The sequence below is a fragment of the Salvelinus sp. IW2-2015 genome, linkage group LG5 (assembly GCF_002910315.2).
Source record: "Salvelinus sp. IW2-2015 linkage group LG5, ASM291031v2, whole genome shotgun sequence".
Classification (NCBI taxonomy): Eukaryota; Metazoa; Chordata; class Actinopteri; order Salmoniformes; family Salmonidae; genus Salvelinus; species Salvelinus sp. IW2-2015.
Window position 1 is genome coordinate 13116671 of NC_036844.1, and position 6976 is coordinate 13123646.

Here is a 6976-nt window from a genome sequence, read left to right on the forward strand (position 1 = left end):
CTTCGCTGCCATTATGTGTTTGTGTTATTTAACCGCGCTCTGTTTTCCACCTCCGGGTGTGTTCTCCTTCCTGCTTCTCCTTTGTTCCAGCCTCCATACTCCTTTCTCGCGTCCTGTGCCCTTCATTCTTACCTGGCGCCCACTGGCTGTTTAGGTTTCAGAAAAGCCTGGGCGCTTCAAGGCTCTTGTCCACAACAGTGGTCCATGATCTGTCTGACACAGGAGGGATGGTTCCTGGTCCCTCCCAGGTGGGCTGAGCTGTGACCCACAGAGACAGGGCAGGGCAGGGCCAGCAGTGGAAGGCTGCCAGGGGTGGCGCAATTATCGCTTCTCCTCTGTGTGTGTTGTGTGTATGACAGAGGAGTGGGTGTTTTGGTCTGTCTCTATAAGGAGGCTCAGGAGAGTGTAGGGCCATGCTTACGAATTGTTCCTGCTTGCTCTGTCTGCGACCCATTGTTGATCGAGCACACACAGAGGAGAGCCGATAATGGCACTTCCAACTGGAAGCCTTGCCACTGCTGGCCGCTGGCCTGCCTGTCTCTGTGGGTCACAGCTCAGCCGCAACCTGGGGGGACCGCAAGGACATCCTCTCTCCATGTTGCAGGACAGATAAATGGACCACTCGTGGCACGAGCTTGAAAGGCCAAGTCTGAACCTAAACAGCCAGTGTGCTGGTCGTACAGATGACCATGGGAAAATCCAGAACGTGTTGACAATTGGAGGTTGGTGTGTGTTGTGGAGGCCTGGAATTGCCTACTGCTGTATGTGCATGGTTCGGAAGAGAGAGTGGGGGTGTGTATATCAAGAATAGATGCTCTTCTACCAGTGAAAGGTGGCTGCTGTATTTCACCTTGTTTCTAGCTATGAGAGAGAGAAATTGGAATCGCATGGAGAAAGAGCTGCAGGCACTGAAAGAGTGATGAAAAGCATCATCTGTTTGTGTGGAGTGTGGTAACTTTGATAAGGAATTGTGGTGAAGGTTGCAGCACACACAGATGCGTAGACACTTACATGACAACGCACTAAGGTGTTGTGAGAGGTGAACTGAAATGTGCATTCCAACCAACATTCCTTCTCAAGGTGGCGTTCGGCAGCATTCAACTGGGGGGCTAAATGGACTGGCCAAAAGGCAGGAGAACATCTTAACAAAAATCTGGAAATGAGAACCAGGTGTGTGGGAAAACAAGACAAGACAAATGGAAAATGAAAAATGGATCGGCGATGGCTAGAAGACCGGCGACGTCGACCGCCGAGCACCGCCCGAACAAGGAGAGGCATCGACTTCGGCAGAAGTCGTGACACCAGGTTTAAAAAAAAAAAAAAACTATTTTCTACATTGTAGAATAATAGTGAAGACATCAAAACTGTGAAATAACACATGTAGTAACCAAAAAAGATTTAAACAAATCCAAATATATTTTATATTTGAGATTCTTCAATTTAGCTACCCTTTGCCTTGATGACAGCTTTGCACACAGTACCAAAGTATGAGTCATAATACCTAGCAGTCAAACAAGGAAATGGTTCCAATGGTTTTTCCACAGGTCATTCCACGGATTTCAGAACTCGGTCCTCCAGAAAGTGGAAAGCAACACTTTTGCAGTTCTACTACTTGATGTCTTTCAAAAAAGCAGCGTTAGAAAGGATTACCTACACATAATGACCAACTCATGTTATAGACAGAAGCTTGCTACATGGCAGATCAATCCGAACTCATCTCTCGGCATGTCCAGCCCATCCATTATCTCAGCCAATCACGGCTAGAGGGAAGTTTCCTGCCTTTTTCCATGGCTAAACCAACTTGGCTCGTAATTTAACCATTTTATTCGTATTTACAGATGGCATACAAGTTTGTTATTAAGGCCACATAAGGTTCACAAAAATAGAGTACCACAGTATCATAATACCCATAAAACCTAGCAGTCAAACAAGGAAATGGTTCCAATAATTTTCCCACCATAAATTTTTCCCATCAGGCATTATAGAAACGCTTAAAATAAGGGCTTCGTGTTGGCTTACACTGGAGTGATGTTTTGATAACCGTGTACATCTGTCTAGGTCAAGGTGACTTTTATCAATATATTTGCCTGTATTTACCCCCCAAAATGAAATGTTAATTAGCTGCTAATGTGGCAATCATAAAGAACTACAAATTCCATGATGATCTGGACGAGACTGCTGAATCGAGGCAAAGGGAAGAATCTCTGGATTAATTACCTGTCTGTTAGCTAAATTTTAGTGATTAATATATTGGCTAAAATGTATTTAACAGTACAATTCTGTGAACTGTCTTGAGGCAAATGTTAAATTGACACAATACCTGTTAGCAAAGTTATCAACTAGAGATGACGTGCAGAAGCTTGCAGGGATTTGTAGTCTTGCAGGATGTCTACTTTTATGCTAATTAGCATTTGCGAATATGAGAGTAAATAGAGCCAAAATATATTGATAAAAGTCTTCTTGTCAGAGAGATTTACATGGTTATCAAATTGTCACGCCACAGTAAGCCTACACGAAACACAGCCTTTATTTTAAGTGTTTCTAATATTCCAAAGGGAAACATTTATGGTAGAAAAACGATTGGAACCATTTTCCTGTTTGACAGCTAGGTTTTGTGGGTATTATGACACCTCCACTGTGGGGCTCTATTCATGTGGAATTAACAAACACAACCACGACTTTGACAGTAGCCTACTTGCACAGCGTTCGACACACTACAATTCGTATCGAAAACGTGACAGCAGCAAGTTCATGACGTTTTCTACGTGCAATTCGCAAAACCCTCTCTTATTCAACCTCTCCTCTTCACAGCTCCAGTAGTGCTACTGAATCGGTTTACTTCCGTTGTAAATGCGCAGGCGCCAGAGATGCATCAATCTGAGAATTTCTCATGACGCGATAGCAGGGACAGCTGCAAAATATCTCAGGTAGGTGGGCGCACTGGGCGGGGTCGTCGAATGGCATCCCTTGACTCGATGTTGTTATTTACAATGTTACAGTACTGTATTTAGAAGGATAGGAATGAGCAGTGGAGCTGGCTTTGTTTTTCTCCTTGTATAGGCAGCTTTATTATAGCGATGCTCTGCCATTATAGGTTGCAGACTGCACTGCATGGGTAGAGAGGCGCACTTTCGGTGATGATCAGGGAAGATTAATGTATTTGGACACGCTATGTAAATAATAAATATATGTCTGTTATCAAAGACTGCTATTTACTTTAGATAAGGATGCATTAGGTTGACATGGGATGAAAATCCCAAGTGCGGTGTAGCTGGCATTAGCAGCTCACCCGCATGCATCCATGTCATCACTACATCTTTTCTTTTGTTATGAGGCTGATGTCAACAGAACAGGGAGGCTTAGAGTGCCTTGCTTTGAAATGTCAAACAAGATGATTATACATTTGAGGGTTTTACAATTTGCATGGTTGCAAAACTGTCAATGATACAAATAGAGAGAATTCATTAAAATGTGTAGTTTGTATTATGCCATTCCAAACATTGATTGTGTCATAATTTATTTCAGTGCATGTCAAGTAATATCCCATATTCTCTCTATCTAATAATATGGGAAACATGGGTTCCCTGTTTGTGTATATTATGGATCATTTATAATGGGCACACCTGGTTGTGCTTGATGTTTATGGCAGTACTACCTGTACAGTAATGCAAGTTCCCTCAGTATTAGTATTGTAAATATGTTTCACCATCCAAAATTAAAATGAGTAGACAAATAGATAAGGAAAGACTACCAAATCCAAACGCTAACAAGTGTGTATCCACATTGAAATCTGAATTATGTTGAATAATCTGAAGGATTTCATGAACTGTAAGACACATTTCAGTTGAAGGCATTCAGTTGTACAAACTGACTAGGTATCCCCCTTTCCCTGACTCATACAGAATGGCTTATACACACACTCAACTTCCTCTTGAGTTGTCTTTGGAAAACAGACCTGCAATCTTACCACAGGCAGTAAAGTATTATATTTGGTGCAATGTATTAAACAACTTGGCTCCAATGTACCACATTACAGTGGCTTGAGCTAATCATACTGTAAGGGAGTCCAGTAACAATAGAACTGTCATGAAAACAAAATTCGTGACGCATTATGTCTAGTTTGAATGAACTCTCACAGCCTCTCACTGTGTTGGGATTCTATTCTATGTATCCCTAAAATGCTATATTATTTTTTTGCAGCGAAAATAGGCAGTTGGAGAAGCGCTTTGGCATTCTCTATTGTGCAGATTCCTGCGAGATCAACTCACTGTGGTTGCTTTGAATTCCGATGAGCAGGAAAGCCTCGAAGGTAGATCAGCGTAGGATCACTCTCCGTTTATGAAAATACTGTACCCTGCTCTCTCCAATTCAGGGATTTTGTACACTTGGTTGGTGGACCAGTTGTGGGTGGACTACAATAACATGTGCACTATGTCTTCTTATCAAATGCGACCCACAGATAACTGCCAAAATAAAATAAACACCTACATAAATTGTCATAATAGGGTGTTGGCCAACATGACCCACGCAGAACAGCTTCAATATGCTTTGGCATAGATGCTACAGTGTCTAGAACTCTCTGGAGGGATGCGGACACCATTCTTCCACAAGAAACTCCATCATTTTGGTGTTTTGTTGGTGGTAGAAAACGCTGTCTCAGCCCACCACTCCAGAATCTCCCATAAGTATTTAATTGGGTTAAGCTCTGGTGACAGGAGACAAACACACCACAGGACAACAACTTTAAACCCCTATGCCTCCTTTGAGACGCCCTCTTTCAAAGTCACTGAGATCTCTTCTTCTTAGCCATGGCAGCCACAATATGGGCAACTGGGCATTTTTATACATGACTCTAATCATGGTGGGAATGTTAATTGCTTAATTTAACTCAAGAACCATACCTGTGTGGAAGCAACCTGCTTTCAATATCTATATCTCAAGTGTTTCCTTTTATTTGGCAGTTACCTGTATAACACATAAAATAAACAGCTCAGTGTTGACTATTGTGGTTATTACAAACCCGTTTTTCCCTTTGTAGTTGCCAAATAACAATGTTTGGAGACCACCTTCCAAGATCAACTCCAGTGACATGTCATCTCGCAGCACCACAACCTCTACTGAAATATTCCTCAATTCTCTCCTCAAGGTGGGGTTACTCTCTGATTCTCTACCTTATTTCAACCTCTTTTACCTTAACTACCAGCATTGAACGGTGTCTGGTGTGCAGTTCATAATCATTTCTCAAATCAGTAACCTCACAATCAGTAAACTACATAATGTATAATGTATATTAGCGTTTATTGATATTTACTTTATCTGTCATTGTATTTTCCTCAGAATGATCAGAATAACCCGGCGCCACCAGAGACGTCCCCTCACCAGAAGACACAGAGAGGGCAGAACAACTGAAGAATGAAGGTACCGTCGCACTGTTTTAATATGTAGTGTAGACGTATGATAAATAGCACTTTGGATGAGTGCAAACTCAGTTTAAGTGCACTTCCGTTTTCCTTCAGATTGACAATGTTTCTGTAATGTTGTCGTAAAATCTGTCAGTAGACGTGACCTGATCATTCAGGCTGAAATAAAACGCGCATTTCATATTTTCAGGGAATAATCACATGAAAGAGGAGAACTACAGCTGCGGCGTGGGAATGCTACTCTAAAGCCGATCAATCTGGGACCTCCGAAACGCCTGTCTACTACTGCAACAGGTACACACAACCGCTTCTGAAATGGAGAAGTATTAATACTGTATTGCAAATGAGAAATATATAACATAACACTAAATTATGTCTGTATGTATTGTGGTTTTTATACCAACTATATTGGTAATTATTTGTAAAAACTGTGACAATAACTCAATGTTATGCTTGTTACTTATACATAGATAATGCAGTCACAGTTACACTACTGTCTGAGCTGAAAGACATAGTGGCATTACACATCTGGTGAACCAGACTACTAGGCAGGCACACAGCTGCTGCAAGCCTTTGCATATGCCTGCCTTATTGATCTGAGTGCAAATAAATGGAACCTGAGCGTTCTGGTTGTGTGTCTGGCTGTTGTCATCACGCAGGGCTGCAGCCCACAGTAGACTGGGTAACTACACAAGAAGCAACGGGGACTGTGAGAGGGCCATAGGGATCGAACGCCAGCTACAGTAAAGCCTATGGGGAGAATGGGGTGAGGTTAGGACATGGAAGAAGTAGTGGAAATGTTTTTTACAATGTCTAGTCATGTATCATTTGAGGAAATATGGCATTGCTTTTTGGAACTTTTTGTTTACAGAGCAATAGGCAGTAATCTGGTGATAATACGAATTATGGCTTGGACAAATATGCATTGTTTTGCTCTGGAGTTAAATTTAAACTGCATCTTCTCCAATGTCTCTTATTTTCCCTGTGTGTCTCTAGATGTGCATTTTACTGCTATGAATAACAGTAACCCGCAGAGGCCATCTCCTACTTTAAGAATAAGCTTGGTGTTAGATCCAGAGAACGACACCTACAAATCCAAACCTAGAAGATTGCTGAGCAAAGCAAAAAGGGGCAGTCAGTCCTGTTAAGTTAGTGCTGTTTTTTACCGTCCTTGTGTGATTTCATGTCTGAAGGTCAATCTAAGCAAAAACACTGTTAAACACAAGTATAGTTATATTCAGTATCCCCTCAAATAACTGTCCACTACAGCTCCAATAATGCGACCACTTTTATTTTACATGTGAACACAACAACCTCTAGAGTTCTTCATGTACTATTAAATGTGTATCTTTACCCACAAGTATTCAAGTGTGTCAAGATAGTCCCAATTGTGTCAATACGCTTTATTCAGACACATTATAATATTCCTGCTTTTAGCAAGTGGTTCAAAATGCATATTCATACTGAACCTACAGACGATTTATCTTGTCCGATTGCAGCCGTCAAACTGTACTATGAAACAAAGATTAATTATATAAAGAATGATAGTCCAAATA